The following is a 25,729-nucleotide window of genomic DNA, read 5'->3' as shown; positions in this document are numbered from 1 at the left end:
TGGTTATTATACGGATTGTTTATGGAAGGTAGTATTACAAAAGAAGAATATGATTACCTGTCAGTGGAATTTCCAATGACCCCATCCCTTTTCGGGATACCAAAAATACACAAAAGCATTTCAAATCCACCATTTAGACCAATAGTGTCAGCAAGGCAATCTAAAACTGAAGCAATAGCACATTACATTGATATTAATTGTTGTGAGGTTGTGAAAAATATTAAACACATACTAAAGGATTCTTGGAACTGTTTAGAGAATTTAAAGGAATATGACAAAACAAATTTAGAAAATACCTTTTTTGTCACAATAGATATTGTTAATTTATTTTCTGTCATACCTCAAGAGGAAGGATTATGATTGTTTGAAGCTAGCTTAGATTATTATGGTAAATTTAGTACAACAAAATGCAAACTATTAGTAGAACTTATGGAAATGGTTCTAGAGAACAATTTTTTTCAGTTTGCAAACGAATACTATAAACAAAGTTCAGGTGTAGCAATGGGTGCAAGATGCGCACCTGTTTATGCTAACCTAGTTTTGGCAATGTGGGAGAAAGAAAAACCCCAGGATTCATGAACCTTGCGCCAGGCGCCAGCATAGCGTCGGCGTTATAACGCCAAATATGGCTGCTTAGCGATTCAGGTATGAATGAATCCCACGTGCACTACCGGGCGCGCCGGACCTCTCCGGCGAGGTATGCAAAACACACTGTGTGCGGTATTGCACCATGCAAATGAGGGCAAATAGCGATCCACGGCGAGGCGAAGGTATAGCACGGCAATGTAAACCAAAAAACGGTTTACATTTACCCAAACATACCGGAGGAGTAACGGAAGGCTGTCAAAGTCAGGTATCATATAGGTGCAATATGCCAATGTGGAAAGGCACCGAGAATGTCCAAAGAAAATATGCACAAAATGTAAAAATGACATAAATGGCACGTGACGTAGAAAGAACAGCAGACCCCGGATATGTGCACAGAAGTTGCAAAGCAATGAAATAATATGACAATGTCCTAAAAGAGCAGTAGAACACAAATCAGCTGCACAGCCACCACACACCATAGTATGTATGTAAAGCTGCAACCCCAGCGCAATGGTTGTCAAGGAGTGGTGGCGGTGTCCGCGCCGTAACCATGTATTAGTAGTCAATTCCATGCAAATGAGGCAGATAATAGTGAATCGCAAAACGCGCCGGGCGTAAGGATGGAGCAAGCGGCGAGCGGTACTACACCGAGGAGTGGCCTACACGAGATACATGTCAACCACAGAGGGTGTGCCACTGTAGGAGGAAGGATATTGATGTCAGCAAATCTGGGCTGTACAATGCACATCACAGCATCAGGACTGGCGGTTAGGAAATAGATGTGCTGAGAGTACATAATGCGCATACAAATGCATGTGCACGAGTATGACTACGCTCCTAAACCAGTCATGTGACGGCCTCACCGCCAACAACCACGGATATAGGAAGGTAATGCGGAGAATACGAGGAAATGCGGAAGCAGTGTAAATGGATCCGTGAATGAGCAATTAACACCAATCAATGCAGGAAGGGCAAACGCCGCAGCTGATAACTCTGCATGCAGACTCCTGCATAACGGGAAAGGGAGGCATATGAGTGCAAAGATAGTAGGGGATGTAGTAGAAATGCAAAGAGCAAAGAACCGAAATAGCACAGCCAAGTACAGAGGTAGCATAACCGCGGCTGCAGATAAAATGCATCATATGCCATGTGCCTGCAGGATGCAGTAATGTAAGATGCAAGGCGAAGGCAATGCAGGCAACTGTAATGTAACACTACAGGCAGTACCGCTGCAGTTGCAACCGTAAAACCACGGAAATAATCCATGGATACGGCCGCACAGACACACCCAATGACATCACCGGTATACAGCACAACAGTAATAAATGTGAATGCACACAACACACAGCGATTTCCCAAACGCCGCACCGTAGGGTGTAAACAGACGGGAACTTTTAACATGTATATGCTGGGTGCCGCCGTGCGTGATGCATAGGTATGTGGCAGAGACAGACGGAGTTGCGGAGGGTGGTGCCGACAACCACCGTGAGGCCTCACAGGAGAAGGAGAGTGTTCAGACCAAGGGTGACCTACCAGGGCTGCGAGACCTGGAGATAGTAGAGCGCTACAGGGTGGACAGGGACACGCTACAGCAAATAGTGGAGCTGTGCGGCCGCCTGAGAACAAGAGACAACAGAGGGGAGCCCATCCCAGTGGACACAAAGGTATGTGTGAGCTTGCTAATACTGGCTACAGGTACCTTTCAAAGGCCCACCGGGACATAATGGGCATCTCACAGGCATCAGCATCCAGGGTACTACACCAGTTCCTGGATGCCATGTTACCACATGCCCATGAGCACATAAAGTTCCCCACATCTCAGGAGGAGTTGGCTAGCAATATGCGCCGCTTCCACCGTGGTGGCACAATACCCGGAGGTCCTGGGTGCGATAGACTGTACGCACATAGAAATCAAGTCACCACCTGGGGAGCAGGGTAGACGCTACATAAACCGCAAGGGATACCCTCCATCAATTGCCAGGTCGTGTGCAATGCGCAGGGCATTATCATGGATGTGTGTGCTGGCAGCCCTGGAAGCTACCACGACTCCCATATCTGGCATGCCTCACAGCTGTATCAGGTATTCGCCAGTGGGGACATCACACAAGGTCACCTTGTGGGGATGCTGGCTACGCGACTGGAGCCGTGGTTGATGACACCCATCAGAAATGCACACACACACATGCAAGAACGCCATAATGAGGCACACGCACAAACGAGAATAATCATAGAGCGTGTGTTCGATGTTGAAATCACGGTTCCGTGCTTGGATACATCCGTGGAGCCTTGCAGTACTCTCCAGGCACAAGTGCCCACATATTCATAGTATGTTGTATGCTACACAATATGATTCTGCGGAAACAGCTGCTGCAGGGACATAATGCCGGAGGGCCACCAAGCCCGCCACAACTGCCAGGGCAAGCACAGGCACAGGGCGCTCAGCGCCATGGACACACTGAGCCAGCCCCAGTAGGTAGACAGAGGCGCATCTAATATGCCTACCCCGTGGTAAAGAGGGAACGGATAGCACATACTTTGACAGTGTAGGCCCCATGGACTGACACCTCCTGACCTGCACACACAGTAAAATGGACGCCACACAAACATGTCCGCCTGTAATGTGTACCGTGAAGCGGACGATGTGTGACTCCAACAAAGGCACCGCCCAAACACTGCACACCCAATAGCCAGCAGAGCATGGAACGCCAACACCTCAACGCACGCCGGTTCTACAGCACACGGGCTACCCATATGCTGCGACTATCGCCGCAAGTCGACCACACATGTACGCATGTGCATACACAGATACGGAAATACATATCAGTACACATGTAGAAATATATGTACGCATACACAGATATAAAGTACAACAGGGTAATATGGAACCCAGGGATGCAAGTTCACAGATAAGTAAGACGCCAAATCACCACATAGTAAACATAGTGACCGACAACCCGATCATCCTGAGGGTGGGCAGGGCAGGTAACGCCAGCCATGGAAATGTTAACCTGCATCAATACATATCCGCTGTCGGGATGGTCACCAGTCCACGGTACAGTAACGGATATGTGTAGGGTTACCACCTGTCCCACGCCAGAGGGACAGTCCCCTTTGGGCAGTTGTGTCCTGCAAAACATTGACAAAATGGCAAATGTCCTGAGATTGTAGGACAAAACCATTTCCCATAATTACTTTATTAGTTGCATAAAACAGTTATTTTGTAGAAGAAACATCTAAATATGATAATAAACAGAATAAGCAACTGTAATGCTACAGCTTTGTATTCTGTCAAAAAGTGAATCGCTGTCCTTTGTACTGGCCGTGGGTATGTGTTGGCATGCAAAATCTGACGTTTCTACAAAAATGTCCCACTTTGGCCATTTGAAAAGGTGGCAACCCTACATATAAAGCGTGTCATATCCATAGGATATGAGTGCGGAGATACACGCCGCCACCGCGATGCGCCAACGAGGTATTGTGTTCAACCGTCGGGTGCGAAGCGAAAGCATACCAGTGAAGTGTACGACATTATGAGGAACGCACTCATATGGGGTGTAAAACAGTTCATGTTCCTCGCAGTTCCTCCAAGTTCCACATTGAAAATGTCTCTCAAACATCCATTGTTAGGAATGTATATAAATGACATCCTGGTAAATAGAATGTACTCATAGTAAGTCAGTAAAGGTTCTTCACTGTAAGTAAATCAGCATATTATAATCAACCTATGACCTACTTAGCTGAAGTTGTCACTATGCCATTACTATGTGTTCCACATTATGCCCATTTGTTTCACATTACTACTGTGTGTGTTCCTCACTCTGGAAATAGAAGGTTGACAGCCATGGCGGCAATATGTGTATGTGTGAGGTGAGGTTGTCGTGTGTTCCGCTGTGTGTGTGTAATGTGTGTGCCAGTGTAAACTGTGTATGTAGATGACATGTCACAGGCGGAGTGTAATAACAGGCGAGGCATACAGTACAGGAACCATAGGCTAGGCGATGTACAGCAGTACCCACAAAGTAGTACTGACATCTCCTCAGTGGCTATGCACGTGGCGACGTAAAATGATGCAAAGCGAAATGTCCCAAAGTGTACCACAGGGCCATAGCAAACAGGAGATGCAAAGGACGATGTACAAACCATGACCGTAGGTATGGCGGCCATAAGGTAGACTCCACACGGTCCGTCGGCAACGCTACACAGCATCAGGCATGTACGGCGAAAATACGAATGTGCTATCCCGCACCGATCGTGAACACTTACGGTCCGTAAATACCGCTGTGTGTTCCACGACCGTGACTTAAGCAAGCGGCACACGAATAGGAGGCTACCAGTAGCATACAGGCCGCCCCAAGTATAGGACCACATTCACCGTGAACTATCAGCGACAAAATGCCAATGGATAGTAGGCACGGACGAACATCCGCAGATATATAACCGATGTGAAGGAGGAATACGTGCAGGAAGCACACATGCAGGCGATACCGACAGCAGACGACATCAACAAAACAAACATTCCCGGAACAACAGACAGGTAACCCGCAGCTCCCCAAGCAGGGATGGAGCACACACACAAGCATATCTGGTATGTATAACTGCAAGACTCACACCCGCACTGGCCACCCACATCCGCAGATATACCCCATTGCACATATCAAAGGGATACCAGCTAAAACCGTAGCAAACACATACACGCAGCGAATGACCGGCGCATACCCACAACAAGCTCCTGGGAAACACTAGCAGCGGCTGATGCATCCATGCATTCGCTATGTACAGGAAAATAACAGCCATGTAACACATCTGAATGCACAACGCCATCGACAGACGCCGCCAGGACACGGGACCCACATGTCGAACACAATACCATACCCAACACACACAATCCACGGCTAACACCACAGCGAAATGTACCCGACACCACACATAGCGGATGCAGTCACACAAACATGATACAATACATACCATCCTCACGAAGGTATTGCAAATAACCAACGGCCACACGAGGAAAGAACCATGGCCTAGTGCCGACGCCAGAATCTAACGAAAGGAAGGGGATCACCGCTGATATGCAGATAACTACACACCGAGGAACAGCAATTGGCCTGATTAACCGACATGCCTCAGGTGGGGACGAATATAAGGAAGACTCCGAGGATATTCAAACCGTATGTTCATACCGAACTAATACAAATAGAGAAAGAGAAACAAGAGAAACAAGGGAATAGAGACGAACTCAGAACAAAAGGCCGGAAAGGTATGTCGAACCCACGACATGTACTGGTGTGTAACGCACGATACGTATGACGAATCTGTACAGTATGTGAACGGTGTGTGTAGGTAAAGATACCTGTCCATCAGGCAGAGAGAGGCTTAAGGTTGATATGTAATGCTAAAACGCCGCAGCATACCAACGACTGTGGACAACGTGTGCACAGCAGTGGGACAACATGTACACACCCGATAACCCCAGGTTCGGCTTGCCACCTTTCAAAAGGCCAAGGTGGTAAATCGACCTGACGCACACCAGTTGTTACAGGTGGACACATACCCATGGTCAGTTCAAAGGTTAGAACTCTACTCTTTGGATAAAGAAAAGTGTAGTCTTGTAGCAGTTAAGTTGCTTATTGTGTGTCTTGTAACAGTTAGGAATGTACATACATAAATAAGTATGTTATGCAACTCTTACATAAGAATGGGATATAGTGATGTCCTACAATCTCAGGACATTTGCCATTTGTGATATATTTTGTCAGGACACAACTGCCCAAGGAGGGACTGTCCCTTGCAAAGTGGCACAGGTGGTAACCCTACCCCAGGTCTGCCATAGGGGTTGCAAACACAGAACAATGCCACCACCCACGCTGATGCTGGCAGTGGATATCCAACAATGAAGTGCCACAGCAGGATAGGACATTTATGTATAGTGTCACAGCACACATGTGCATGGGCATATACCGTCGATGTCATACGGAATGTGCGCACGACGCGCACGTATCCCACGCAGTAGGGGCGACTATGTCAATTATGTGTAATGCAAAGCTGTCATGATGGATATGTTCACAAATCATAGACAGTATCACAGGCATAGCATGCATGATGGAGCGATGGCCTAATGTTATGTACATACACAAGATATGTATGGCCTGCACATATGGGACAATGTAGTAGCAGAATAGGTACCCGAAATGGAGGGAACAGCAAGTGACCATGTCCAAACGTTCCATAGCAGGTGCAATGTGTGCCACAATGATGTCCAGCAGGGCCGTGTGTAAACACATGTGCAATGTACACAGTACTGACCCCCCCATGGTAGTGTCCACTGAACGGCAGAACTGGATGTCAACTGTCATGTCTATACAGTACGTCCGCTGTGGTGGTACCATGGGTCTGTGTCACCCTACCAGCAAGGCAGCTATCACATGACTAGTGACACAGTGTGCCCCTGTGGGATGTGCACAGGACCTATGTCCCACAGCATGGTGTGTGTCCAGTCTGTGGATGTCACACAGACGCCCGTGCTGAGCAATGTGGCATGTGTGCACACATGCAGGACTGCTCCTCCCCCCCTGCCCACTGCAAACGCCATGTAGGAGTACTACATGCATCAGTACTGCGGAGAACATGGCCCATGGCAGAGTAGATTACACCCCTGTGTTAGTGGCATGCAGGTGAGCACAGATGTGTTACATGACTGTCATTTGCATATGTAAACTGTCTGAGCCGGTAGAGAGCACAGCATGACTATACTGAGACATGTAACGTTGTATCCATTGTGTAAGGTACACCACACATGTGTTATTGTAACACGGCCCGCGGTACATGTGTGTATGGCACAGGTACAAGGGCACCCAAGGTATCAGCTAGACATACGGTCCAGAAATGCGTGGTCCTGCACATGTGTACCCACGCCATGGTGTAATATGGCAACCACAGCACCATGTGGGCTATGTGTGTGTACATCAACCATGTACAACGTGATATGCCTGTATAGGGACAGTATCCATGTGATACACACCGCATGACTGTCAGTATGCAAAGGTGATGTGTATGCACTATGTGTGATGTAACTGATGCAATGATATCTACATGATATATCTGCCACACTGACACCTGTATGGGTGTCAGCAACATGAGTAGGATGAGCTAGAATGCTGCCAGGTATGTAGAAGTGGTATATGTAGGCATGTACAGTACTGTGTGACAGCAGGTAGTGTACGATGCAAATACTGAGCATGAGGGGCCACATGTCTGAGGAACGGCAATGCCACACGCCCCTGAAGTGTTGTAGTTAGCATGATATGCCTGCACCACTGTGTGAACTGTACAGAAGGCACATGGCGAACATGCCGATACATAGGGTACGATGTGATGCTGGATGTGTACACTGTCAATAGCATAAAGTGGAATGGTGCTGAAGGGCAAAGAGCGGATCATGTCTGATGTGATACCCTCTGTACCACCCCAACCACCCATGCAATAATATGACAGGTGGCCAGCATGGGATGTGGTGTGCTGTGGCGCACAGAAGCCCAACAAGGGTGCCAGGAAAGGCATGCAGGTAGTCAATGAGTGTGTGAAGCATGTATGTCAAGATGTGGCCCAGTGCCATACTGAATGGCCCAGTCATGGGTGTAGAGATGCAGCCCCATACGTGCAATGCAGTACCATCCATGTGTAGTGTGATAGATGTGGTAGTGTGGTGGTCAGGGTGCACAACGACATGAATGGGCTAGCAGTCACTGACGGTGCTGCTGCAGAGACATGTAACAGCCAGGTTGGCGGATACAACAACCACGGCGGTTGAGGTGACATTGGGACTGTGTTCCCAGACATAACATGTGCATGGCAGTACTATGTATGTGTCCACAGGGTTAATACAATGTCCAGCCAAGGATTGGAACCCTGTAGTGAGTGAGAGTGTGTATTGTTGGTAGGTACCCCATTGGCAGGCACGATGCCAGCAACATCTGTGTCGCCAATGCCTGCATGACCGTGGTATGCTGCATTGAATGTGGATGTAGTCAAACAGCAGAGACATACCACCACACTGCGTGAGGGCCCACACTGCAATGTCTGGCAGTCATGTGTAGGTAGCTAGCTGTGGAGTATGTCATGCACCAGCAGGACACACCATGACTGTCAAGTGACACACAACACACAGGTGAACATAACTACTGCGGCAACAGCCTGCACATGTGCCCATACAGCACGGTGCATGGAACAGGAATACCACTGTGGCGCCTGTGAAAAGGCCAGTACCACCATGTCTCAGTGTGGAATAGCATGGTCCCTACCAGTGTGTAAATGTAGCAGAAGTGCACTGTGATCACTGTTGGCATAGGCACATAGACTGTCCATCGTACGGGTGCCATGCCATCAACTACCTCTGTCAGTGGATGTCAGTAATACCGCTGTAGTGTGTATGTACCATGCATGCTGCTATGGTTGTGTGTTTAGGGTGTGGCTAGCAGGGATGGTAAGCATGGATGTTCAGCAAACAGAGGGGGGAGGTGTGTAGGCCTAGCATACAGACACATGGAGGTTTGGTGCATGCTGAGGGTAGTGTAGGTATGGTATGTGTCGTAATGTGTCACCCAGCTATGCGCACTGCATGGCCAAGCATGTGTGGGTACATGGGAGTCCATACTAGGAAGGGCGTGTTGCTGGCAATACATAGCAGTAGCAACTGTCCTAGGTGCAATGTACAGTATGCCAACCCGACTGGCATGTAACCTGTGGTGTACAGTGTATTCACTGTCGCGGTCACAATGTGCGAGCGGCCACGAACATGGGTATCTGAACATGGACTACCTATGATGCAATGTGTCATGGGAAAATACAGTATGTGTGTAAATCACGGTGTGGTGTGGGAACCACCCACCCGTGTGTTGCAGTCCAGGTATGTGCCTGGGAGGTATGAGCTGTGTACAATCTGGACTGGCAGGTGTGCCGTAGGGCATGGAGGCAGGTCCCAGGCACTGCAGATAAATGACATGTGTGCTGTACTGTGTGTGCAGTGCTAGTGTACAGCACAGTGGAGGGTGTAAGCATTGTCACACATCACTGCATGCTGTGCCTACCTGTGACAGCCCTGCCGGAGACAGACATGTGACACCGCTGCACAGGCAGCATAGCATGTGAAGATGTACATGTGGGCTGCACACCTTAGCCAGATGTCCACACGCCATGTGTGCCACGGTAGTGTGGTTGAACACGACTATCAGACTGGACAAACAGCACATGCCTGCATAACAACAGTATGACCATAGTCAACAGTCCCAGTGACAGAGTAGGCCAATGTAGACTATCCCTGCATGCAGACCACTGGCTACTGGACACCTGGCTAGACACACACCTGGACGGTTAATTCACCATTGAGCCATCACATGTCCACGCCCATGTGGGCCGCATAATGACATCACAGGGTGGTCACAATAGCAGGTGGCAAGGCAGACACGGTGTACCAGGTGATGTGTCATGTGTGCATATGTTGACTAGCACAGCCGTTCACATGTCTGCAACATACTGGTGCACGATGTATACTGTTACATGATGAATGGAACTGCACTGTCACCCACTACAGGGCCATCTGACACAGGTGTGGTGTGACTGGTGTAACCCATGTTTGCACAGGATACACACTGCTGTTGTAGGCAGCCATGCTGGTGGCCACCAGTGATATATGCAGTGGTCATACAGACATACCGTAGACAGTGTTCAGGCAGGAATGTCAATTGTCGTGGACGATGTGCTGCTATGTGAATGTGGGTGTTTGTTGTGAATGTCACACATCCAGAAGACACCATCTGGTGCAGTCATGGTTGTCAACACCGGTACACACAGCCACAGCAGTCAGAACCCAGTCCTGACAATGTGTGTCAGTCACCCTTGTACCGTGTGACATATGTGCACATGGCGGAACACCTCCCACTGTCATCTAAGCTGGCTACATGATGGCTGGAATGTGCTGTAGAAATGTACAATGCTGGTAGCCCAATGAAGTACCTGGAATCAGACACAGTACACTATGTCAGCCATGTAAACCATGCACAACAATGACTGCCCAACAGACACAAACAATGCATTGACACATGGAACATGTGCTCATGACAACCCCACTGAGGTATGTTGCACATATAGATGTACAATTGTCATCTATGGCCATAGCATGGATGCAGACACACATACTCCACAGGTAGTACCATGTGATGTAGGTAGGGGGCATTGCTTGTGTATATGTCACAGTAGATGTACACAGACATGTCCTGCATAGCCGCCATGTAGGGTAGCTGTGGTATGTCACTACTGGACATGCCCATACAGATTACCATGTCCCGCAGGAGATGTGTTAGGTGTGTACCACATGTGACATGCTGACAACAATCTGTGATGTGTATGGCTGCCGTGTACCTGTGTGACAATGTTCGTGATGGGTGCAAAGGCACATAGTATCGTGACAGTATGCACACAAGCCCCACATAGCTGCATAGCCTGAACATACAGTACAAGGAGTGTGGGATGATAGCAACCCACAGGTGGAGATGGGTACGGACGGCGCCCACAACCACATGTGTGTGTACGGTGTTCACGCCCACGACACATGAGCATCTGAGAGGCTAGCGCCACAGCTGTACAGGGTCGCATGCATATATGTTCAGCAACATCCCTGTATGTCCCACCACTGGCCTGTGGACCGATGGACACCAACCAAATGTGCAGATATGAGATGTGCACAGCACATCACAGATGCCTACCGTAGAACAGGCCTACCATGTAGACATGTGCACAGTAGGTCTGCGCCACCTGCAGTCAAACACGCTAGGTGCCAAACCACACCAATAGTCCAGGCAATGACACAGATGGACGGCATGCCTCTGTGTATGTATGTCTGTGAATGGCTCCGCATAGCAATATAGCCGTGTCACCATTGTGAACAACAATATGAATGGGTTGTATGTGTGAGGGTGCATCATATGTGTATGGTCAGATCGACGATACCATCAGTGGGCCTGCTATGTGAACATCCCTGTCCCCATACATGGATACCTCTGCTGAGGCCAACACCACATTCACACAGGGAGGGATGGCGTGTGTAGTGCAGCAGCAGACATGTGGGTGGCAGCGGCAATGGATGTACACATATGTGTTACCCACATCAGTTCAGGCAGCTATCCATGTGCATGGGATAGCGTGTGTGTACACATACAGCACTGTGTCGATCAACATCCCAGCACATAGCACCTGCCAGGGCTACAGTGTATGCATGGATGTGTGATACCTGCATGCACCACACACACCCTCAACAAGCAGCGTAGAGCATACCTCGCTGGAGGACAGTGTCCACACCATGGTGATAAACATGTTGAATGTCCATATTCACACAGCTATGACAAAAGCAATGGACAGCCACCCTGCCAATACCGGCCAGCCCCTGGTGGGTCACACCCATTGCCATGTATGTGGCATACCCTGCCATATCATGCAGAGATGACCAGCAAGGCTGCATGAGCTATCACAGTCCCACATGGTGCAATGGACAAAAGGCACTCTCACTATCAACCATACACAGTAGTAATGTGGTGGCGATGCACCCTGTCATGTTACAGGTGCTGTGTGATGCTCTGCACAATGTGTGTGTGTACATGCTATGCATGGCCTTTCCTGCTAATGTGTCATGGTTACACATTGCTCCATGTCTATCACATACGCAACACAGGTGAGCTGTGGCAGTTGTCCAGCACCGTACAGTGCTGTGTGGAAGTACATGGCACAACACATGCATGTGCAGGTGTCCATGTGTATGTGTACAGTGGCGCTGCTGACGGTCACAATGGACACAGACGTGATGTGTACTGACATATACACAGCGTACAGGTGAACAGTAGCACAGACGCCACATGGGGACTTATGCCAACTGATATGGACATAGGTGCAGCCAGGTACACATGTCCATGGCAGGCTAACATCTACATGGTGCGTGCACAGTGTGATGGGGTGGCACACAGATATGATGTGACACCCAGTGCTCAATGGTGTGAAGCCACAACATCGGCTGTGTCACCGCCACGATGCCCTTCACAGATCACTGTGCAGATGTCGTACATGTCATAGCAATGTATTTCCAACAGTATGCCAGCACAGCAGTGTGAATGTGACCTGCCACCATCATTATGTCTTCCAGATAATGCCACGTTCCCAGCTTCCACCATTTAGCCGACAGGAGGAGGAGGTCATCATACCATACCTCCAGAGTAACTACAACGCCCTGTTTAGCCATGTGCCACAGCAGGCACAAGAACGGCAGGAGATGTGGGAGGAGTTGTGCAGGAGGGTGAACAGCGTGGCCGGAATCAACCGCAGCTACCAACAAATCCGCAGGCACTGCACAGACCTGATCCGGCATGCAAGACAGCGTGCCGCTGCAATCGCCAGGCAACAACGTGGGACAGGTGGTGGGCCACCAACACAGCCCCCACTCACAGCTACGGAGGAGCTCCTGGCCAGTCTGGGGACACCCACTGAACAACACGCAGAACCACTTGCGTCCATCGTGGAGGTGGGTGTCTCCCGAGCTATGAGCCTGGAGCCGCATGGTAAGTCAGTGTTGCATGTTTGTATGATAGGCGACGTGGGTGTGGGTGTCATAGTACAACACATGATATAGCAATACATGCCAGGTATATGGCCACACAAGATGCAAAACCATTGTATGCTATGTTGTGTTAGCAGACATGTGCATAGCACATGCTACCACACACATGCATGATGTGACATGCACAGTGCTGACCGTGGAGATAGTAATGGCTAATGTGTATACCTTTGTGTAATGCCTTTACAGGTACGCCTGGCGGTCGCAAGGACAAGGGTCTGTTGCAGGTAAGTCTGTTGCTAGTCAAACGCATGTTCTGCTGTATTGATATTCCCCATGTGTCTAGGCATGACATGCTCACCTGTGTGTGCCCCCGTCACGGTATACAGCTCGCACCACCCGACATACACACCACCCATGTACAGTAGATACACCTGCTATCAGAGAGTGGTATGACACCACACAACCTATTGGTGTGTTACGTGCATTCAGCTATGCATACAATGGTGTAGGTGTTACACAATGGCTGCATGTGTAGTATGCATTGGTATGCCAGTGCAGTATGCACACAGTACCACAGAGTGAGCTGTGATCTGGCCAGAGCACAGGTGTTACCAATGTGACCCATGCCCCTGCATCGGGTGCACACATGGCGCATGCCATGTCCCATGCACGTGGATGTCTGGCTGCAGCATTGTCACACCATGATATGACCTATGCACAACATAGCAGACATACACACTGTCAGCATATCCAGAGAATGTGACACGTCACACTAGTATGGGTGTATGTCACATGGGCCACCACAGGGCCGTGTGCACGATGTCTACCACACACAATTGTCAATGACTCAGACAGACAAGGCCATGGTTGATACCTACAGGCATGTTGCCACACAGCACATCCACAGTGGGTACTCACCGTTGCACCCTGTACACACATAGTGGGTTCATCACTGTAGTGGACCCCCTGGACATCTGATGTAGTACACCAGTGACATGAAATGCCTCTCCACAGCTACTACAGGTGCCTCCAATGTCCACCATATATATGTGCTGCTGAGCAGCTGAACTGACTTACAGACATGGCAATGTAATGCGCCCAGGTCACGATCGCACAGACACATAGCTGTGTCCTGCTACTGTGCAGTGGCACAGAGCCCGCACTACACACCGCATAGCTATGCACACAGCTCACAGCAAACGTACCTGCACATACATCACTGTTACACATACATTGTATCTGTACACTGTACACATAACACTGCACCGTGACAGCCATTGTGATGTGGTGCATGCGTGGGACACCATCTTCACATGTCCACATGATACCGCACATGTTTGCGGTGTACATTACATAGTGTCGGCAGCCATGTGTACTCTCAACTCGCCCGCAGCCACATGGTGTATCACGCTGATGCATGCAAACTACCATGAATGTGTGTACTGCATGCCTACTAAATGACACCTGCCTGTTGTACTGTCCCCACCAGGGCAGTGTACATACTGCCACTATGAATGTCTGGTCTGCATTCACTGGTCTGTGTTGTGTGAATGCTGCATGCCACCTGCATTATCACATGCATGCTGTGTGTGTGTGTGTGTGTGTGTGTGTGTGTGTGTGTGTGTGTGTGTGTGTGTGTGTGTGTGTGTGTGTGTGTGTGTGTGTGTGTGTGTGTGTGTCTGTATTGTAACCGATGGTATGTCTTTGTATTGACAGGTGCTGTAGGTGCTGCCTCCCGCGGTCAATCTGATGCTAGTGTCCCCACAGATACTAGTGGTGATGACCATGTGCATGAGGCACAGGCAGGGTCGTCACAGGCAGAGTCCGTGCCACTGGAGAACATCACACACACGTCCCTTTCATCCCCGCACACGGTTCAGATGCCGACACATACCCCAACACCGTTGCCCATAGATGACGGTCAGTCAGCGCCTGTTGTCCCCGAGCAGGAATGTGTGGTGGCTGCAGAAGGTGTGGGTACACACGATGTTGCCAGTGTAAGGACTGGTTCAGTGCCACGCAGGCATGTGGCAGGTGCTGCCCGTAGGGGAGCACCGCTAGACATACACCTGCCGTACAGGTGCAGCAGCTGGTATAACCAGACGCATGTTCCAGACTGTAATGGCGGCGCAGGCACGCGTCAACGGCAGAACCAGGAAGGGCAGAGGCTGCAGAGGTCCGCAATCCGCACTTAAATGACAGCATCCAGGCATTGGCGAATGCACAACAGCATCTTGCCGATGTTCTGATAAGGAGATTGGGCGACATGGCTGGTCTCCTCTACCGGGGCTTGTCCATCCTTAAGCGTGCGCAGTCCGTGCAGGAACACCAGGTAGGGTGAGGCATAGGGCACGTGGGCGGTGCCAGCAACACCACCTGCTGCAGGTCAGCGTGCGTGCCACCTCCCATGCCCACACAGACAGTGCTGGTAGCAGTAGCACTGCAGCTGCTACTACACCATCCACACCAGGACAGAGCAGGCCACGTGGACGTGGCCCTGGACGGCCCCGCCGTCAGGCACGCTTCCAGCGGACATGTGACATCGGAGAGTGGACAGTCCGCACCTCCACCCGGTCGCGTGCCTGCGACCCCAGGCAGGCGCGGGTCACTTCGCCGCTGGCAGACACAGTGAGCCGTAACACCTGCACTGTACAGTCAGGGGCTGCCAAACATACCCCGTGTAGGCATCACAGATGACTGAACTGTGTACACACACACCCACACACAGCAGACACAACTGTAGGGCTCCACCACACCCACATGCAATCTACATAGTCATGCCCACTCAATGCACTGGCCCTTACACACACACATGATGTCATCCATTGGTACAGCCCATGCCTGTGGCACACATATCACCCTGTGCATATGATGAAGTCTCTGCGCATAACTGTGAGCCACACCATCAATGCACGGTTAAGCTAACATATTCAGATGCACAGGGTGGACACGATAGTGAGAGGTGTATGTGATACCTGTGTCCGCATAGTACGTGATGTGTATGTTGTGGTGTGTGTGTATGGCTGGTGACAGGTGTGTATGTGATGTGGGTTGTGCACGGACATCATGCAGCAGACATACCATGCAGGACAGGTGCAGCATTCATTGATATGTGTACACAGTATGTGTGGTGGTTACATGTGTAGCACCATGTCGGTGCAGTTAACCCGTATGATACTGATGGTGTACTTGCACGTGCCTACTGGGAGCACTGTAATTAGTTCCCCACATGTAGTCGTGGGGTACCCACAGGCATGTCTGGCAACATCAGCATAGCACAGTTACCCGCATCCGGCATGGACCCCTACATAGGTACATAGGCACATGAACGTAACAGGATATGTGCCCTACGACATGTGTGGACCTAGCATGACTGTGTGTGGCGCCTAACACCCCTCAGGATGGGGATGCCATATCCATCAGTCCCCAGTCCCTGGCCTAGCAGTGACACACAGAGGTTGCCTGGCGCATAACTATCGTCACACATCCACACGGCATTAGCAGTCCTGGACAAAGGCAGTCAGGGCCTTTCCTTCACATGGCCTGGCACTCCTCCGTGTTGTAGGGGTGTCTGGCCGCTAACCCTGTTCCCCAGCACGCCCCACTCATCTTTGTGTTGAGGTGTCTGACAGTCGCTTCTGTGCCCGTGGTTTGCATGGAGCCTGAGGTGGAATGTGCCCATGTCACCCAGGTCAGACATGGCCGCGGTATGTCAGGCACAGATCACCACGGAGCAGCTGTGCTGTGAATATCCACAGCCGGTGTCCCCTTGGCCGCAGCTTGTGACACATGTCCCAGCACCGCCATCCCCGCCTTGTGGAACGCTTATGTCCTTCCGAGTGCTGCAGGCGCCAGGTTAGCTACAGGCCACATGTGCCATTGTACGCAGTCATTGCTCTGGTGTGTGATGTGTACAGGGGTACAATGAACACCCCTGATGTGGTTGCCATTCCATCCAGACCAGGAGGCCACAATGGAATGTCTTCACACCCACATTGCCATTGTGTGTGTTGACAGAGGTTGCCGACAGGTGTGGTAGCCATTTCCTGAACACGCCCACCATCTTTAATGGCGCATCACCTACATGTGACATTGGGACGAACATGTCCTTCACACTGGGTAGGGCTGCACCTTCTCTGGCATTTAGTAGCAGGCCATGGCTCTGGCACCAGTCATCCATGTCTATGACGCCTAGGTGGATGTCCGTGTAACATGGGGTGTTGGGTATGTTGGCCGGTGCGTAGTCATCTGCATACCTTGTCTGCTACAATCCCCTATGATTGCATGCACATTGAAGGTCGGATGCCATATGGCAGGGGGCACAGGAGTGAGCCCTGTGGGCCTCCACTGGGTCCAGATATGAGTGTGACAAGGCACCTTGAGCACCAACCCTGTGTGGTGTGACCTCCAACCTGTCTGAGAAGCATCAGGTGACATATGTCCCCACATGTATGCTGGCGAGCCTTCCATGGGTCCCATGTGTAGTGTGCTCTGAACGCCCCACCAGGTCATGGTACTGTGTGCAAACCCACGATCCCCGTCAATGGCCTTGGTCACAACTCCAGACTGGACGAGCAGGTACGGGAGGCAGGATCCGCCCTTGACTATGTAGTTGTGGGTATGTTCCGCATTGGCTGTACACCGCTATCTGTAACCATGGCCACCTGTATGGACCTCCACACAGCTTTGCAGACAACACTTGTCAAGCGATAGGGTGTGGCTGTTGACAGTCCATAGGAGCACTACCCTGGCATAGTGGGACCACAGATGCCATATGGCATCCATTGGGGACATAGCCCATAGTAAGGCTAACATGACACAGTGGCCGCATGTGTGGGCCGAGGGCCTCAAAGAGGATGGGTAGCACACAGCCAGGGACACCATCGGTGCCCATTGCTGACGTGTCAAACGCCATAGAGATATGGGATCACTCCGGCCATATGACATGTTTGGGAGGATACACTCTGGTGGGATGGATATGTTCCCTGTTGGGGGGGGGATGTATGCATGGAACATGTCCTGTGGTTTGCAGACAATGTCTGTGGGTGCAGTGACTGTTGTACCATTCTGGACCATTTCCAGGCAAGTCTGTGTGCCCCCAACCATGTCCTTACCACAGTTAGGGAAGGCCCTGTGGTTGTCTCATGTGCCCTCTGCAGTACCACTCCCACAAGCGGACCTGGATGATGGTATGTGGGGCCGTATGGTGACGCCGGTATGAATGGGTGATGGTTTCGCTGGTACTGTCATTGCCCTGCCATGTAGTAGCTCCAACTGTTGATGTACAGGTAGTCAGTGGCTGCGGTCCACCACACCATGTGCCTACCTGTGGTGGACAAGGTCCTGATGTCATCATGTTTGCCTGTTGCAGACATGCATGTGGGTGGTCGGGAAGGCATTCGTTAGGGCGCTTGCCGGTCTGGCCTCTGTTCAACACTGGCATGGAGGACTTGTAGGGTACCACACGGTCGTATGATGTGTGTGGTTTTCTGTGGAGAGGTCATCACTGAGGTCCCCATGCTGGTGTTGGTTACAGTGAGTGGATGACCAGTGGATCCACTATACGGTCTTGCATCACCATTGAGGGCTGTACATCCTGTGTGGGGCATATCCTCACCATGCGTGATGGGCAGAACTGTCAGACATCTCCCCCCTAGTATGTATGGTGCATGGCTGTTTAACAGTGGCCAGGTGTGTGAACACCTGGGACTGCTGGCGGACTGTGTTGTGCCATGGGTAATGTTCCCAGGCTATGTATGGGTGGTTCATGTCACCCAATACGGTGCTGTTGTGAGAGCATGCCCACTCACCAGTGTCCTCAGGACATCTGTGAAGGTATCCTGTGTTTGGGAGGGTTGTCTGTAGCATGCAACAAACTGTAGGCCAGTCCTACACATGGTTAATTGCACCTAGATATTCCCCGCAGCAACGCCCACGTCTGTGGCATGGCCGGGTTGCTGTTGTGTGGCCGGACACACAGCATGGTCCGCATTCCGCCACCCATGCCGGCGCACCATGTGTATGCATGTCTGATCTGTGCCGACTCTAAGTGTCTGAGCATGCCCAGTAGGCAGCTGTGTAGATAGACACACAGCACAGTGCACACCGCGCCGCCTGCAGTTATACCCCGGTGCATGCCTGTATCCCTACGCAACGGCCACGCCTGTGGCATGGCCAGGTTTCTGTTGTGTGGCTAGACACACACGACGGTCCACATTCCGCCACCCATGCCGGCGCAACATGTGTATGCATGTCTGCCCTGTGCCGAGTCTAAGTGTCTGAGCATGCCCAGTATGCAGTGATGTACTGATCAGTAGTTACTTGTTATTCTCGACTGCAGCACTAACGCAGTTAGTGTACGGCGCATCTTGGGATGGTAACAGACCGCGTGATCAAGCACTCTGTCCGAACACCCGATCGGGCGCATTGCCTCTGCAAATGATACCACTCACGAGGGGTATGCCTCCTGACAGCGCCTGCTCAGTAAACTCGGTAGCTGCTCTGTAAATGCTTCATACTGTAGTGTGTTCATGTAGATAGGCGAGGTTCGCCCCCGCCCCTTCCGTGTGTGTGTGTGTGTGTGTGTGTGTGTCTGTGTGTGTGTGTGTTTCCAGCTGCCTCTGCGACTGATTATGCTTTTAGACGCCCGCAACACATGCCTTGGCTATTGCCAACTATTGTCTTATGGTGACGCCAGCAGCCTACAAGTATGCCTGTGACAGCGCCTGTTTAGCAAACTCGGTAGCTGCTCTGTAAATGCTTCATACAGTAGTGTGTTCATGTAGATAGTCGAGGTTCGCCCCCGTCCCTTCCGTGTGTGTGTGTGTCTCTGTGTGTGTGTGTTTCCAGCTGCCTCTGCGACTGATTATGCTTTTAGACGCCCGCAACACATGCCTTGGCTATTGCCAACTATTGTCTTGCGGGTGACGCCAGCAGCCTACAAGTATGCCTGTGACAGCGCCTGTTTAGCAAACTCGTAGCTGCTCTGTAAATGCTTCATACAGTAGTGTGTTCATGTAGATAGTCGAGGTTCGCCCCGCCCCTTCCGTGTGTGTGTGTCTCTGTGTGTGTGTGTTTCCAGCTGCCTCTGCGACTGATTATGCTTTTAGACGCCCGCAACACATGCCTTGGCTATTGCCAACTATTGTCTTGCGGGTGACGCCAGCAGCCTACAAGTATGCCTGTGACAGCGCCTGTTTAGCAAACTCGGTAGCTGCTCTGTAAATGCTTCATACAGTAGTGTGTTCATGTAGATAGTCGAGGTTCGCCCCCGTCCCTTCCGTGTGTGTGTCTCTGTGTGTGTGTGTTTCCAGCTGCCTCTGCGACTGATTATGCTTTTAGACGCCCGCAACACATGCCTTGGCTATTGCCAACTATTGTCTTATGGTGACGCCAGCAGCCTACAAGTATGCCTGTGACAGCTTCTGTTTAGCAAACTCGTAGCTGCTCTGTAAATGCTTCATACAGTAGTGTGTTCATGTAGATAGTCGAGGTTCGCCCCCGCCCTTCCGTGTGTGTGTCTCTGTGTGTGTGTGTTTCCAGCTGCCTCTGCGACTGATTATGCTTTTAGACGCCCGCAACACATGCCTTGGCTATTGCCAACTATTGTCTTGCGGGTGACGCCAGCAGCCTACAAGTATGCCTGTGACAGCGCCTGTTTAGTAAACTCGTAGCTGCTCTGTAAATGCTTCATACAGTAGTGTGTTCATGTAGATAGTCGAGGTTCGCCCCCGCCCCTTCCGTGTGTGTGTGTCTCTGTGTGTGTGTTTCCAGCTGCCTCTGCGACTGATTATGCTTTTAGACGCCCGCAACACATGCCTTGGCTATTTCCAAATATTGTCTTATGGTGGCGCCAGCAGCCTACATGTATGCCTCTGACAGCGCCACGCCAGTTAACTCGGTAGCTGCTGTGTAAATGCTTCATACTGTACTGAGTTCATGTAAATAGGCGAGGTTCATCTCCGTCCCTTCCGTGTGTGTGTGTTTCCGCTGCTTTCAAAAATACAACTGAATAAGCAAATTGTTAAAGTGTTCACAATCAACAGTGTGATATTTAAAATCATGTTAAGACTCACATTGTTGATTGTGAACATTCTTAGACATAGCATTTTTCCTGCACACGCTGTGGAAACAACGAAAACGTTGCATGTTTTAATGAACTGTTTAAATGTTACGAAGACTTGTGTTGTGTCGAACTACGGGGCTATTCTTGCTGCAGGTTGCTGGTTTGTTTGTGTTTCATAGTACAATATCATGTAATAAGTGTGTTCATAGTATGCTTTCTGTGATGTTGACATGTGTGTGTTTCGTTAGCAGTACGTCTCTGCTTTCTATGCTGTGGCTACATCTCCATTGCTCGCATAGAAAGTGACAAATGGAAGTGTAAGGGTGGACATTTAAAGCCTGGATACTTCCATGTTATGTGTAAGTCTCACGGGCCCAACGGGTGATAGCGCATACATGTCTATGAAGTACCTTTGGATATCATATGCACCTGTCGTGGACGAAATGTTTATGTTGACTGTTCCATCTACCTATGTGTGACATGGTTTGTGGCCATAGGGTGCCAGCAAGTCTTCCCTGTTCATTGGGTGTTTGCCATGGTGTATTGACATCAATCCTATTAATTCACCGAAGGATGTCTTTCTTGGTGTCAACGCCATAGTTTGACCATCCTATGTCATTCCCAGCAGACGTGGAGATTGTGCCATTGGTATCTTTACACAGGTGACCCATCTGTTCCACTGTATGGAAGCGCAGATCCCCATAGATGTGCTGGCACATTGAGTGTTGTGTACGCCGCCGGTATCTGCCCAGCGGTCTTGCTTTGAATGGGGAGTGTGTACTGTAGACCGTATCTGTATTCCCTGGGTTATGCCTTTGCAACAGCTGTGGATTCCCCAGGTTTGCAGCTATGGGTGCCATCTTGGCCGTGACGCTTGTCCATCCATGGGAACTGCCTACTGACACTAGTATCGGGCTGTCAACATTTCACAGCTGCATTCTCCATTTCCGTGGATGATCGGTATTAGTATTGCGGAGTAACGATATGCCATGGCCACGCCCCGCACACGGGCGGACGATGAATCATCTGCCAATCCACACCGACACCCATATTTGCATACCCACGATCCCATGTCTGCAACCCTCGACAGTACCCCTTGCACACCCTTCATGTGTGCGGAAATGGGATGTGAACGACGTGTATGGACGCAGCAGCCTGGGGAGTCCTATTCATATGTCCTGCATTTCATGGACGGCTGTCATCACCCTTGAAGACGCTTTGTGGTGCATATATCTACCTGTGCCGTAGTCACGGCTGTCACCTCTTCCGTTCACACTATGTTGCCCACACTTACTTAAGGAGTAATTTTGGGTCCTGCAATGGACACCGATGTGCATATGTAAAGTTTAGAACATGTTGGACTGTGTCCATTCGCCAGTGGGTTTGACTGCCGCCGTATGTTCCCCATTCCCGGATGTCTGTCCGCCTACCCATATTATGTAGTGCTACGTAACCCGTGTCCTTCCACAATTTACCCATAGGGTGTTACTGTAGTCCTGCAGGTTGGCAACTGCTTTAGATAATCCTCACAGGTACCATTGTGAACTATCCGCCACTGTATTGTCAGTATAACACAGCCGGTACATGTAGAACCTATTTATTCATGACAGTATGTCGGTTATGTGTGTGAACGCCATATTTTAGCGATAGTATGACCTTCCTAGTTGACGTTTGTTGGTGTGCCATTAATATGTGTTCCACAGGTCGCAGGTATGTTCCGCAGAGTGGAAGCGGTGATCCCCACATAGTTGATAGCACTTTCGCTGCTGTGTACGCTGGGATTTCCATGACAGGATTGATGTCTAGCGGGTGTATCTACTGTAGTTTCCATCTGTATGTCCTGTGTCATGCCCTACTACGGCTGTGTGATTCCACCAGGTTTGCTATTATGGGTGCCATCTTGTCCGCACGCTTGTCCATCCTTGGGAAATGCCTACTGACACTGTTGTAGGGCTGAACACATTTCACACATGCCTTTAGCATTACCCTATGGATGCTTTGCATCCTTACTGGGGACTAAGGCACGTCCTGTACCCGCAGCCCTCCCACGGGGCCGGACAACGGATTATCTGCCAAACAACACCGAGCCCCATTTTGCATACCCAGGATACCATGGCTGCAACCCCCCACGGCACGCATGACACATCCTTCATGTGTGCGGAACTGGGATATGGACGCACATGTATGGACACGGCAGTCTGGGGACCTCTGTTCATATGTCCTGCATGTCATGGGCAGGTATCATCAACCTTAAACACGCTGGTGGTGCATATGTCTAGCTGTGCCGTAGTCACGGTTAGTATTCTGATTGGCCGATCCCGGTGTATAAAGGAGCAAACGTCGTAATTTTTGGAGTCCTACAATGGACACCGATGTGCATTTGTAAAGTGTAGAACGTGTTTGACTGTCCCCATCTGGCCAGTGGTATTGACTGCCGCTGTATGTTCCCCAGTCGTGGATGTCTGCTTGACTACCCATCGTTTGTATGACATGGCCTATCTATATCCACGTGCCAGTATGCGGAAATACAGCAAACCTTAAGCGCCCTGCCCATCTTCATAAACGACATTATGGAACATATATCGGCAGAAACAGACACTGTCAAATACGATAGACTCCACAGTGAAAGGATACTGAGCTCTCTCACCTACTAACATGGGGCATCGTCGGAGTACGGAATGCATGACATAGCCGTCCCTTATACACTTCCTTCAGAGTCGGTTTAAAGCGAAATAATCAATAAACCTGCTCATAGTTAGGTGGACAGTGCTCCAAGTCTTGATTATAACGTGACATATACATATCAGTGTTGCATGCCTTACTTCATGGAAACAATAATACGGCAACAATGTGTTAATATATATACAATATTGGTAAATACAATCAGTATCCGGACACATAGTTGATAATTGCTGAGAGTGCACCTTAGAATGTAGTGTGTTGATCAGGTTATTGTATATCAATGTGTATAATAGTAGCATTACGATAACAAAGCATGGAATCAATAAGTACTATTTAAGCATATATTTGACAATTATGAATGTAAACGCAGGAGGAGACATCCGTAACCTTCCCTGGTTCCACTGGATCACACACGCACACGCACACCGCATGTCCGGATTGTGGGTTACGCGACGCGCATTACGCATATCCGTAGTCCGCTTATATATGTTTACAGTGTCTGTGTGGTTACGCGGTTTTATGCTACTTGTGACTATTCCGCAACATATGTCTGATCCGTTGACGGACGGTGCAGAAAGCACTTACAGCTTTATATATGTAACAGTCTTTGCAGCATGGACGCTTTACGCACACGCACATCTATATGTTCTATAGTCGTAATTCAAACGTGACTGCATTCACGCTTGACGGTTACTGTGACCAGTGCACGCTAGCTGTTCGTTGTCATTAATATGCATACCCTTGGTACCTATGTACATTTACATATCCCCCGCACACACGCACGCCACAGGCATCCATTCTCCTGCTGGGAAAGGTGCGGTACTGCATGTTGAACATTCCTAATTCCCTCGCCATGGCCCAGGATGCATATGTCGCCACCGCAGGGCTGTTCAGATGACAGCTGCTTATATCCCATACGCATACAGGCCTTCGATTGTCAGGGTGTTGCTGTGGTGCTTTGGGTTTGGTCTTGGCCGCCCACTGTACGGGACTGCCCTGACCCTGTACGAATGTTAGATGAGTCACATGGGCACGATTTGTCCGTGTCCATGGTACCATGTCACGCCCCCAATTATTCAGAACTGCAGCCGATTGGCGGTGTATCCGCTGTAGATCTCAAGCTATACTAATTGCACACGGTCTGATCGAACTAACCAATTTCCATTACTAACCCTCCGTATGTATGGCCTGTGTCGCAATATTACAAGGGTTTAACATTGCGTGATCGACTTTCACTGAGCCACAGACATGTCCGCTGCTTTGTTTGGCCCGGTTCCGCTGTGCTACACACATTTAACATGGCGTAACAGGTTGAACAGCTCAGACACGAGGACATCGGGTTGTCCGTCGCTGTCTATTATTGAAAGTCTCTGTGGAGTTTGTTTCACAAAGCGAGACAATGTCGGCATTGTTAACGGACATCTCGCAGAGTACGCCCGCACCGCCGCTGGTGACGATGTCTGCCTTTGGCGCTTAACAGGCATTATGCTGTGCCATTATGTCTGGGGATATATGGTTTCCTTCCTTACTTAGATGATGTCCCTTACTAACAATGACCCTAGCAATGACCCGCCTGGGTGTGGGTACTGCTGTATTACCCACGGGAAGAGTGGCCTTAGGGTAAGTGGTGACCAAGGCAGAAGTTGCCACGGAAACATCACCCGCTACCCTCCTGGTCTACCTACACCAAATAGAGTCTGGAAAGGTGCCCCGAGTAGAGCAACACCCTAGACGGCTACCTACTTGGCCTATGCCTAAGGCCGGCTATGTGTGTGGTCCCTTGGGCATCGGACTCGAAC

This window comes from Protopterus annectens, chromosome 5.part0 (genome assembly GCF_019279795.1).
Source record: "Protopterus annectens isolate FY-2018-M chromosome 5.part0, PAN1.0, whole genome shotgun sequence".
NCBI lineage: Eukaryota > Metazoa > Chordata > Ceratodontiformes > Protopteridae > Protopterus > Protopterus annectens.
This window is presented reverse-complemented; position numbering follows the sequence as displayed.